The 12,952-nt window shown below is 38.5% G+C and overlaps 1 long non-coding RNA gene across 6 annotated transcripts in view; it reads left to right on the top strand.

Moving 5' to 3' along the window:
• LOC128929284 (uncharacterized) overlaps window positions 1-12,952 on the top strand; it is a 272,915-nt gene that overhangs the window by 34,746 nt on the left and 225,217 nt on the right. The window lies entirely within an intron of this gene.

Here is a 12,952-nt window from a genome sequence, read left to right as displayed (position 1 = left end):
TGATGTGGTATATATTCACAGCAGAATGCCCTTCAACCTTTAAAAAAGGAAACTGTCATTTGTGACAATGTAGATAAACCTAGAGGACATTATGGTAAATGAAATAAACCAGGTACATAAAGACAAGTACTGCATCACTCACTCACATGTAGAACCTAAAAAAAATTGAACTCATAGAAATAGAGTAGAATGGTTGTTACTAGGGACTGGAGTTGGGGAGTGAGTTAGGGAGAAGTTGGTCAAATGATACAAAATTTCAGTTTGATAGCAGAACAAATTCTATTATACAACACAATGACTGTAGTTAACAACAATGTATTGTATACATAAAATTTGCTAAGAGTAGATTTTAAGTGTTTCCATCACAATAAAAAAATGATAAGCACGTGAGGTAATGCCTGTTTATTAGTCTGATTTAGCTATTTCACAATGTATGCACATTTCAAAATATCATGTTATAGCATACTTATACACAACTTTTGTTTGTCAATTAAAATAAGTAGATAAACAAATACATAAATAATTTTTATAAAACCAAATAAAGCAAGACAAGCTGCACCCAGTCTCTGGAATTTCGTCAGACTCATACCTGCTCTTGGGTAATAGTAGACTCTAGTCTTTGATATCCCATTTCTTATGTGTTTGGTAATAGCATCTCTGTTACCTTTTGGAAAATTATTTCTCCTTCACTCTCAGCTCATGCAGTTTGGATGAGATGCCATGGGTGAGCACATGCTGGAGACCTAGCCAATTAAAGCATTCTTTCTTCCTAATGCAACTAGTTCTGTAAGAGGCTGGTGAACCTAGTTGCTTCAGTGAGTCTTAATCTTAGAGTAGGTGTATATTTTACTTTCAAGAAACTGCCAAATTGTTTTACAAAGTGGTACCATTTTACACTTCTTCCAGTCATGTATGAGAATTCTGGTTGCTCTACCTTCTTGCCAAAATTCAATATCATCACTCTCTTTTATTTTAGCCATTTTAGTGGGTATGTAATAGTATCTCATTGTGATTATAATTTGCATTTCCCCTAATGACTATTGATGCTGATAGCTTTTTATTGTGCTTACTGGTCATTTACATATATTCCATCATGAGGTGTCTAAGACTTTTGTCCATTTTTAATTATTTTTTCTTTTAATTGGTATATCTACATATCTGTATTCTCTGGATATGAGCGATTTATCAGGCATATATGTTGCAACATTTTATCCCAGCGTGTCAGTTTTCTCTTCTTCTTTACAGTGTTTGTGATGAGCAGAAATTTTAAATTTTTAATATAGTATAATTTATCAAGATTTCGTTTTATGGTTTATTGCTTTCTGGATCTTGTATAAGAAATCTTTGCTTTATCTCAAGTTGCAAAGACATTCTCTTATACTTTCTTCTAGAAGCTTTATGGCTTTAGATTTTAAGTTTAGGTTTTCAGTCTATTTCAAAATAATTTTTGTGTAAGCTTGAGGTAGAGATTAGACTTCTTTTTTTCTAAATGGATATCTACTATCTACTCTTCCATCATCATGTGATGAAAAAAATTTCTTTTCTCATCTGCTAGACATTAGTGCATTTAAATAAATCAATTGTCAGTATAAGTGAACTTATTTTGTTTCACTAATCTATTTGACTACTATTGTCTCTATGTTACCCTCTCTTATTTTATAGATTTATTGTGGGTCTTGATAACAAATCTATTAACAATAATAGGCAAATTCAGTGTTCTAAGTCTTACAGCTTTATTCTTGTTCTTTACATTTAAAAAATTTTCAGCTATGATAGACATGGAAATGTGCTGCTCAGATCTGCTGTAAAGGATTCATTGCTTAGCTGGGAGGAGTGTGGTGAACAGACAACCACCAGCCATTAGCTCTGTTAGGTCCCACCAAGCTTTTGAACTGAAATCATACTCTTCTTAACATAGCCTCAGCCAAAAAATGGAAAAGGCAGTGGTAGCTGAGATCATGCTGTTCTTAGGGTAACTTTTGGCCAATGACTAAGCAAGACATTTGTACAAGAGCCTGGAAATTTCTGCCTAGCCTGGGACTCCTCTAATGCACCTTTGCTCTGCAACTTCTTAATGGACTGGTGGGGACTTCCTCACCTCAGCTTTGCCACTTGCCTAATCCCCAGGCCCAATCTCACTTTTTCTCTCTTATTTTATTTATTTATTTATTTATTGCATTTTAGGTTTTGGGGTACATGTGCAGAACACGCAAGATAGTTGCATAGGTACACACATGGCGGTGTGTTCTGCTGCCTTCCACTTCTTCACCCACATTTGGCATTTCTCCCCAGGCTATCCCTCCCCAGCTCCCCTCCCCCGCTGTCCCTCCCCTATTCCCCCAAATAGACCCCAGTGTGTAGTACTCCCTTCTCTGTGTCCATGTGTTATTATTTTTCATCACCCGCCTATGAGTGAGAATATGCGGTATTTCATTTTCTGTTCTTGTGTCAGTTTGCTGAGAATGATGTTCTCCAGATTCATCCATGTCCCTACAAAGGACACAAACTCATCATTTTTGATTGCTGCATAATATTCCATGGTGTATATGTGCCACATTTTCCCAGTCCAGTCTATCATCGATGGGCATTTGGGTTGGTTCCAGGTCTTTGCTATTGTAAACAGTGCTGCAATGAACATTCGTGTGCATGTGTCCTTATAGTAGAATGATTTATAGTTCTTTGCATATATACCCAGTAATGGGATTGCTGGGTCAAATGGAATTTCTATTTCTAGGTCCATGAGGAATTGCCGCACTGTCTTCCACAATGGTTGAACTAATTTATACTCCCACCAGGAGTGTAAAAGTGTTCCTATTTCACCACATCCTCTCCAGTGTCTGTTTTCTCCAGATTTTTTAATGATCACCATTCTAACTGGCGTGAGATGGTATCTCAATGTGGTTTTGATTTGCATCTCTCTAATGACCAGTGATGATGAGCATTTTTTCATATGTTTGTTGGCCTCATGTATGTCTTCTTTTATAAAGTGTCTGATCATATCCTTTGCTCATTTTTGAAAGGGCATGTTTGTTTTTTTCCTGTAAATCTGTTTGAGTTCTTTGTAAATTCTAGATATCATCCAATTGTCAGATGGGTAAACTGCAAAAATGTTTTCCCATTCTGTTGGTTGCCAATTCACTCTAGTGACTATTTCTTTTGCCATGTAGAAGCTGTGGAGTTTGATTAGGTCCCATTTGTCTATTTCGGCTTTTGTTGCCAATGCTTTTGGTGTTTTGGTCATGAAGTCCTTGCCTACTCCTATGTCCTGAATGGTTTTGCCTAGATTTTCTCCTAGGGTTTTTATGGTGCCACGTCTTATGTTTAAGTCTTTAATCCATCTGGAGTTAATTTTAGTGTAAGGTGTCAGGAAGGGGCCCAGTTTCTGTTTTCTGCCCATGGCTAGCCAGTTTTCCCAACACCATTTATTAAACAGGGAATCCTTTCCCCACTGCTTGTTTTTGTCAGGTTTATCAAAGATTGTATGGTAGTAGATATGTTGTGTTGCCTCCGATGCCTCTGTTCTGTTCCATTGGTCTATATCTCTGTTTTCGTAGCAGTACCATGCTGTTTTAATTACTGTAGCCTTGTAGTATAGTTTGAAGTCCAGTAGTGTGATGCCTCCCACTGTGTTCTTTTTGCTTAGAATTGACTTGGCTATGTGGGCTCTCCTTTGGTTCCATATGAATTTCATGGTGGTTTTTTCCAGTTCTGTGAAGAAAGTCACCAGTACTTGATGGGGATATCATTGATTCTGTAAATTACTTTGGGCAGTATAGTCATTTTCACAATATTGATTCTTCCTAACCATGAACATGGAATGTTTCTCCATCTGTTTGTGTCCTCTCTGATTTCGTTGAGCAGTGGTTTGTAGTTTTCCTTGAAGAGGTCCCTTACGTTTCTTATAAGTTGTATTCCTAGGTATTTTATTCTTTTTGTGGCAATTGTGAATGGCAGTTTGTCCTTGATTTGGCTCTAAGTCTGTTATTGGTGTATAGGAATGCTTGTGATTTTTGCACATTGATTTTATATCCTGAGACTTTGCTCAAGTTGCTTATCAGTTTCAGAGTTTTTGGGCTGAGACGATGGGGTCTTCTAGGTATACTATCATGTCGTCTGCAAATAGAGACAATTTGGCTTCCACCTTTCCTATTTGAATACCCATTATTTCTTTTTATTGCCTGATTGCTCTGGCTAGAACTTCCAGTACTATATTGAATAGGAGTGGTGACAGAGGGCATCCTTGTCTAGTGCCAGACTTCAAAGGGAATGCTTCCAGTTTTTGCCCATTCAGTATGATATTGGCTATTGGTTTGTTGTAAATAGCTTTTATTACTTAGAGATACGTTCCATCAATACCGAGTTTATTGAGGGTTTTTTTTTTAGCATAAAGGGCTGTTGAATTTTGTCAAATGCCTTCTCTGCGTCAATTGAGATAATCATGTGGTTTTTGTTTTTGGTTCTGTTTATGTGGTGAATTACGTTTATAGACTTGCGTATGTTGAACCAGCCTTGCATCCCCAGGATGAATCCTACTTGATCATGGTGGATAAGTTTTTTGATGTGCTGTTGCAATTGGTTTGTCAGTATTTAATTGAAGATTTTTGCATCTATGTTCATCATGGATATTGGCCTGAAGTTTTCTTTTCTTGTTGAGTCTCTGCCGGGTTTTGGTATCAGGATGATGTTGGTCTCATAAAATGATTTGGGAAGGATTCCCTCTTTTTGGATTACTTGGAACAGTTTCAGAAGGAATGGTACCAGCTCCTTTTTGTGTGTCTGATAGAATTCGGCTGTGAACCCCTCTGAACCTGGGCTTTTTTTGAGTGGTAGCCTCTTAATTGCTGCCTCGACTTCAGACCTTGTTATTGGTCTATTCATAGTTTTGGCTTCCTCCTGGTCTTGGCTTGGGAGGACACAGGTGTCCAGGAATTTATTTATTTCTTCCAGGCTTATTAGTTTATGTGAATAGAGTTGTTTATAATATTCTCTGATGATGGTTTGAATTTCTGTGGAATCTGTGATGATTTCCCCTTTATCATTTTTTATTGCATCTATTTGGTTGTTCTCTCTTTTCTTTTTAATCAATCTGGCTAGCGGTCTATTTTGTTGATCTTTTCAAAAAACTAGCTGTTGGATTTATTAATTTTTTGAAGGTTTTTTTGTGTCTCTATCTCCTTCAGTTCTGCTCTGATCTTAGTTATTTCTTGTCTTCTGCTAGGTTTTGAGGTTTTTTGATCTTGCTCCTCTAGCTCTTTCAATTTTGACGATAGGGTGTCAATTTTGGATCTCTCCACTCTTCTCATCTGGGCACTTATTGCTATATATTTTCCACTGGAGACTGCTTTAAATGTGTCCCAGAGATTCTGGTATGTTGTGTCTTCATTCTCATTGGTTTCAAAGAACTTCTTTATTTCTGCCTTCATTTCATTGTTTATCCAGTCAACATTCAAGAGCCAGTTGTTCAGTTTCCATGAAGCTGTGCCGTTCTGAGTTTGTTTCTGAATTCTGAGTTCTAGCTTGATTGCACTATGGTCTGAGAGACTGTTTGTTATGATTTCAGTTGTTTTGCATTTGCTGAGGAGTGCTTTACTTCCAACTATGTGGTCAATTTTAGAGTAGATGTGATGTGGTGCTGAGAAGAATGTATATTCTGTGGATTTGGGGTGGAGAGTTCTGTAAATGTCTATCAGGTTTGCTTGTTCCAGGACTGAGTTTAAGCTCTGGATATCCCTGTTAATTTTCTGTCTGGTTGATCTGTCTAATATTGACAGTGGAGTGTTAAAGTCTCCCACTATTATTGTGTAGGAGTCTAAGTCTTTTTGTAAGTCATTAAGAACTTGCCTTATATATATGGGTGCTCCTGTATTCGGTCCATATATGTTTAGGATCATTAGCTCTTCTCGTTGTATTGATCCTTTGACCATTAAGTAATGACTCTCTTTGTCTCTTTGTTGCTTTAAAGTCTATTTTATCAGAGACGAGAATTGTAACTCCTTCTTTTTTTTTTTGCTGTCCATTTGCTTGGTAAATCTTTCTCCATCTCTTTATTTTGAGTCTTTGTGTATCCTTGTATGTGAGATGGGTTTCCTGGATACAGCACACCAATGGGTTGTGGTTTTTTATCCAATTTGCCAGTCTGTGTCTTTTGATTGGTGCATTTAGCCCATTTACATTTAGGGTTAATATTTTTATGTGTGAATTTGCTACTGCCATTTTGATGCTAGCTTGCTGTTTTTCCCATTAGTTGATGCATATTCTTCATTTTGTTGATGCTGTTTAGCATTTTGTATGTTTTTGGAGTGGCTGGTACTGGTTTTTCCTTTCTATGTGTAGTGCCTCTTTCAGGAGCTCTTGTAAAGCAGACCTGGTGGAGACAAAATCTCTGAGTACTTGCTTGTTAGCAAAAAATTTTATTTTTCCTTCACTTATGAAGCTCACTTTGGCTAGATATGAAATTCTGGGTTGAAAGTTCTTTTCTTTAAGGATGTCGAATATTGGCCCCCACTCTCTTCTGGCTTGTAGCGTTTCTGCCAAGAGATCTGCTGTGAGTCTGATGGGCTTCCCTTTGTGGGTGACCTGACCTTTCTCTCTGGCTGCCCTTAGTATTTTCTCCTTCATTTCAACTTTGGTGAATCTGATGATTATGTGCCTTGGGGTTGCTCTTCTTGTGGAATATCTTTGAGGTGTTCTCTGTATTTCCTGGACTTGAATATTGGCCTGCCTTGCTAGGTTGGAGAAATTTTCCTGAATAATATCCTGAAGAGTATTTTCCAGCTTGGATTCATTTTTTTTTTTTTGGTCACATTCTGGTACACCTATCAAACATAGGTTAGGTCTCTTCACATAGTCCCACATTTCTTGGAGATTTGCTCATTCCTTTTTGCGCTTTTTTCTCTAATCTTGGTTTCTCATTTTATTTCATTGAGTTGGTCTTTGACTTCTGATATTCTTTTTTCTGCTTGGTCAATTCGGCTGTTGAATCTTGTTCATGCTTCACAAAGTTCTTGTGTTGTGTTTTTCAGCTTCTTCAATTCATTCATATTTCTCTCTAAGTTGTTCATTCTTATCATTTCCTCGAATCTTTTTTCAAATTTGTTTTCAAGGTTCTTAGTTTCTTTGCATTGATTTAGAACATGTTCTTTTAGCTCACAGAAGTTCCCATTACCCACCTTCTGAAGTCTGATTCTGTCATTTCATCACACATGTTCTCCAACCAGCTTTGTTCCCTTGCTGTTGAGGAGTTTTGGACCTTTTTAGGATGTGAGGTATTTGTGTTTCAGGTGTTTTCCTCCTTTTTGCACTAGTTTCTTCCCATCTTTGTGGGTTTATCCACCTGTCGTCTGAGTAGTTGCATACTTTTCGCTTGGGTCTCTGAGTGGACGCCCAGATTGTTGATGATGAAGTATTTCTGTTACTTAGTTTTCCTTCTAACAGTTTAGCCCCTCTGCTGTATGACTGCTGAGGTCCACTCCAGGCCCTGCTTGTCTGGGGTACACCTGTAGCAGCTACGGAACAGTGAGGGATGCTACCAGTTTCTTCTTCTGCTATCTTTGTCCCGGAATGATGCCTGCCAAATGTCAGTCTGATCAGTCCTTTTTGAGGTGACTCTTTGGATATACAGGGGTCAGGGAGCTGCTTGAGGAGGTGGTCTGTACTTTATAGGAGCTCAAGTGCTGAGCTGTGAGCTTCATTGATTATTCAGGGCTGTTAGGCCAGTATGTTTAAGTCTGCTGCAGCAGAACTCATAAAACGCCTTTTTTTCCTCATATGCTCTGTCTCAGGGAGTTAGGGCTTTCTTTATGAGTATCCGTTGCACCTTCCTGCCCAGCTAGGAGGCAGTCTAGTCACTATTTGCCTGCCGAGGCTCCACCCTGCTGCCGTGGGCTCCGCCCTGCTGCCACGGGCTCCACCCTGTTGGCGGAGTCTCTCTGTTATGGTGGGTTGCCTTGGCCACGGCAGGCTGCGTCAGCAATGGGTGTGTACCACTGTAGGGGCAGTATGCCTCGGTAATGGTGGACGCCCCTCCCCCACCAAGCTGCACTGTCCTGGGTTCAGCTGTGCCCACAGTGAAACTCTCAACCCCGAGTGTTTCAAATCACCATTTTGTTTGTCCCTGTATGGGGGGGATCTGCCAAGCCTGATCACCTGGCTCCCTTCCTCAGAGCCCTCTTTTTTTTTTTTTTTTTAAGTTGAATGGTTGACTCTCTTGCAGGTGTTTCAGTCCGCAGCTGATTGGGCACTGGATCTGTGTGATTTCCCATTCAGCGACCCACTGAGCTGGCTCAAATGTTTCTTCCTGAAAATCTCCTGGTGTGGCTCACTGTCCAAGTCCTGTTTAATCAGATGGATATGCTAATCTGCCCTCCCAAATCTCAGATTGCCAGTTTAACAGGGCACCCAGACCAGTGTGTTCTGTGTGGAATGCCGCTGAGCTGGGGCAGTGGCTGAAATTGGGAATTTCCCCGTTCTGTGGGCAACAAAGATCCATCTGGAAATGCGGGTTGAACTCACCCTCTGCATCTTCACTGAGAGCTGCAATCCTGATTTGCTCCTACCATGCCATCTTTGCAGTCTCTCTTTTATTTTTCCTTAAGTGTGATTGCCCAACACATTGTTTTCTATTCTATCTCCGTCTCAGTATCTGCTTTCTAACTGACCCTGTTGCCTACTAGAAATGAAGCAGTAGATGGAGTTTTGTGACCAAACCACTGATGCTCCATCCTGGGTGGTAAGCAGAACAATGACAGACCCATTGTTAAAACTTCAACATGGTGACCTGGGAGAATTGCCCCAGTGTACAAGCATGCACCAATATCAGTGCTATGATTCAGAAATGATAACTATTAGGGTAAGGAATTGAGTCATTGTTACTAAGTTTTATGGATGCCCAACAGATAGATAATGAAAGACTAAACAATTAACAAGCAATTGAATATTAAATGTTAGAGCTAGGCAGTCTCCGTGGTAGACTGTCTGAGTCTACCAAGGGTCTAAAAATGGTCTGAGTGGCCATTGATATATCCAAAATCTCAACATAGCTCCTCTTTAAAACAGGATATTCAACCTTGGAAAAGGCACTAGGTCGCTAATTAGGCAAAATTACTCAGCCAGCTGATGTAGTTTTATTTGCAGCTGACCACAATGCTGGCACAATGAAAACACAAATGAGGTGGCCACAATGACAGAGACATGGAGGCTATATAAGGTGTCATGGACTACGATTTCAAACGGCCAGTCAAGAAACTCTTCTCTGGATGTCCTACCTGCAAGCAAGAGAACCTATTCCCTGCTCCTGAGATGATGGTATTTGAAGAGATCACCAACTTACCACTTGGTGGTAAGTTGACTACATTGTTCCCTTCTATTCTGGAAGAGCTGGAGTTTTAACCTCTCAAGAGTGGATATCTAAGGAGAATCTTTACAACCCACAAGTATTTGTCAGATAATTATCCATAGAATTTTATATAACATAGCATTTGACCAGGGAACCAACTTTCTAGTCTAGATGTTTGGAAGTAGACCACTGACCTTGGGATCCACCAGTTGTATTTCATACATCACCACTCAGAAGCTTTCATTTTGATAGATTGTTGGAATGACCTGCTGAAGCCACAGGTGAAGCGCTATTCAAGAAAAATACTCTGAAGAGATGGAGTACCATTCTCCAGAAAGTGGTTCATGCATTGAAACAGAGAATTTTATGCAATGTTGTGACCTCAATAGGAGCAACAGATAAGTCAGAGAAATAAGGGGTGGAAGAAGTAGAGGCCCTACATGACACCATTGCTAATGACTCAGTGGAGGAATTTGTGATTTCTATGGGTACCTCAGAGTTTTACAGTTAGAGACCTCTGTCCACCAAAAAGATACATGTCACAAGGGAGGGTACAATTGAACTAAAATCTATGGATGATGTCTGGAACCTCTGGGTTAACTGTGTGCAGAAATCAGCAGGCTAGAAGGGAGTCCTTGTCTTGTAATTGATTCTGATCTGCAAGGTTATCCAGAAGCCAAGAGGAGTAATAACTGAGGGCAAAGAGAATTTAGAATGGATGATACAGAAGGGAGCTGATGAGTACCAATTGCAATCTGAAGCCTAGCTTTAGCAATGAAGTCTGTGGTTCATCTTACTTCCTTCCCTCTCCTAAGTTTCTTCTAAAGAAGAGAGGCTCACTAGAACGCTGAAGGAATGATTGTCTGGACATGTATGGAAAAGTGAAAGTGCAATGCACAAAAGGTGGATATTGGTAGACATGGAGGTCTGCCACTCAGAATGCCTGTAAAGAGAGGACTTTCATCTAGATGGGCAGATGTAGTCTCCGTTAGGATTTGCCTAAGCATATATTTTCAAATCAGGTTTACTAAAGGATGAAAATGCACGTGGTTGTGGTAGCCACCAATAAAACCAAGATAAGGAACATTTTTGTCACCTCAAGAAGTTATCCTGTGCTCAATAAAATCAAGATAAAATGCGTCACCTTAAGAAGCTATCCTGGGCCCATACATAGTCACCTTCTCTCCATACCTCCATATCCTGAAAACCAGTGATCTGTTTTCTGTAGGTATTTTTGACTTTAAAAAGTGTAATAAATAGAATCATTCTGTATATAACCTTTTGAGCCTGGGTTTTTATCATGTAGCATAATACACTTGAGATTCATCTTCATCCTGTTTATCAGAAATAGAAGAATCTTTTTAATTATGTATTGTATTCCATTTAATTGATGCATTCCATTATATAATAAACTACAGCTTGTTTATGCATTTTCCTGTTTAGAGACTTTTGGGCATTTCCTGGTTTTGGTGATTGTGAGTAAAGCCAGTATAAACCCTTGCTACCAGTTTTTCTATGAATAGGTTTTCATTTCTCTTAGGTAAACATCTAGGGATGAAACTGCAAGATTGTTTACCAAATGTGTTTCATTTTAAGAGAAATTGCCAAACCCTTTTCTAAAATGGCTTTGTCCTTCTGAATTTCCACTAATGGCGTATGTATGTTCTAGTTGCTTTATAATCTTCCCAGAATTTTGTATTGTCATTTTATTTCTGGGAAATACTAGCGATCCTTATAGGTATGTAGTGGGGGTCTTATTGTTGCTTTAATCAGTTTTTTCTAATGATGACTAATACTAACATCCTTCCATGTTTTCATTTACCATTTGATTATCCATTTTAGTGACTTATCTGTTTAAATACCTCCTCCCTTTTTATTGTGCTCTATAATTTCTTATTATTGAGTTTCAGGAATTCTTTATGTTTTCTAGATTCAGTTCCTTTATCAAATCTTTGACTAACAAATATTTGACTTACAAATAATTTTTGACTTACAAAAATTAATAGAAGCTTTTTCAGAACAGTTTTAAGTATATAGAAAATTGAGCAAGTAATACAGAGAGTTTCCATATACTCCTATCCCACCTCACAGTTGCTCCTGGTATTAGCATATTGCGTCAGAGTGATACATCTGTTACAACTGATTAGCCAATATTGATACATTATTATTAAATAAAGCCTATGGGTTATATTAGGGTTCACTCTGTGTTGCACATTCTACAGGTTGTGACAAATACACGATGTCATGAATCCACCATGATAGTGTTATACACGATAGTTTCAGCACCCTAAAAATTCCCTACACTCTACCTATTCATCCTTCTCCCTCTTTCCTCCAGTCCTTGGTATTTACTGATCTCTGTGCCTATAATTTTTGCCTTTTCTAGAATTCCATATAGTTGGAAACATAATATATAGTCTTTTCAAATTGATTCTTTCACCAAGCAATATGCATTTACGTTTCCTCTAGGTCTTTATGTGATTAGATAGTTCATTTCTTTTATCACTGAATCAGATTCTGTTGTATGAATGTATAACAGTTTGTTTATCCATTCATCTTTGAAAATATTAATTTTAAATTACTGTGGTATATAATGTGTATATATCCCATTCATCTTCCTAAGAACCATTTGATTGCTTCTAGATTTTGAGAATGATGAATAAAGCTACTATAAATGTTCATGTGCAGGTTTTTATGTGAATATAAATTTTCAATTCGTTAGGGGAAATACCTCAGAGTGGAAAGACTAAATTGTGTGGTAAGACTTTGAGCTTTGTAAGACACTGCCAAACTGTCTTCCAGTGTGATTATACCATTTTGGATTCCCACCAAATGAATGAGAAGTTTCTGTTCCTATTGCTTCACATTGATACCATCATTTGGTATTGGTATTTTTTTTCAAACTTTAGCCATCTTTATAGGTGTGTAGTGATATGTCATTGCAATTACCTAATCATATAAGATATTATACATCTTTTTATATACTTATTTGCCATCTGTATATCATCTTTTGTAAAATACCTATTCATATCATTTTTCCATTTTTAAAATTAGGCAGGAGAATCACTTGAACCCAAGAGGCACAGGGTGCAGTGAGCTGAGATCATGCCACTACACTCCTCCAGCCTAAGTGACAGAGTAAGACTCCATGTCTAAAAAAAAAAAAAAAAAGGAAAAAAAAAAGAGATTTTTTCTTTTTCTTTTCTTCTTCTTCTTCTTCTTCTTTTTTTTTTTAAGACTGAGTTTCACTCTTGTTACCCAGGCTGGAGTGCAATGGAGTGATCTCGGCTCACCACAACCTCCACCTCCTGGGTTCAGGCAATTCTCCTGCCTCAGCCTCCCAAGTAGCTGGGATTACAGGAACGCGCCACCATGCCCAGCTAATTTTTGTATTTTTAGTAGAAACGGGGTTTCACCATGTTGACCAGGATGGTCTCGATCTCTTGACCTCGTGATTCACCTGCCTTGGCCTCCCAAAGTGCTGGGATTACAGGCGTGAGCCACTGCGCCCAGCCTGTTTTCTTATCATTGAGTTTTAACAGCTCTCCCCCCCTCTCTCTGTATAGTTTTTCTTTGCATATTTTGGATACAATATGTTTAAAACATATTTTCAGATGT

Source organism: Callithrix jacchus, chromosome 12 (assembly GCF_049354715.1).
Source record: "Callithrix jacchus isolate 240 chromosome 12, calJac240_pri, whole genome shotgun sequence".
Taxonomy (NCBI): Eukaryota; Metazoa; Chordata; class Mammalia; order Primates; family Cebidae; genus Callithrix; species Callithrix jacchus.
This window is presented reverse-complemented; position numbering and strand designations above follow the sequence as displayed.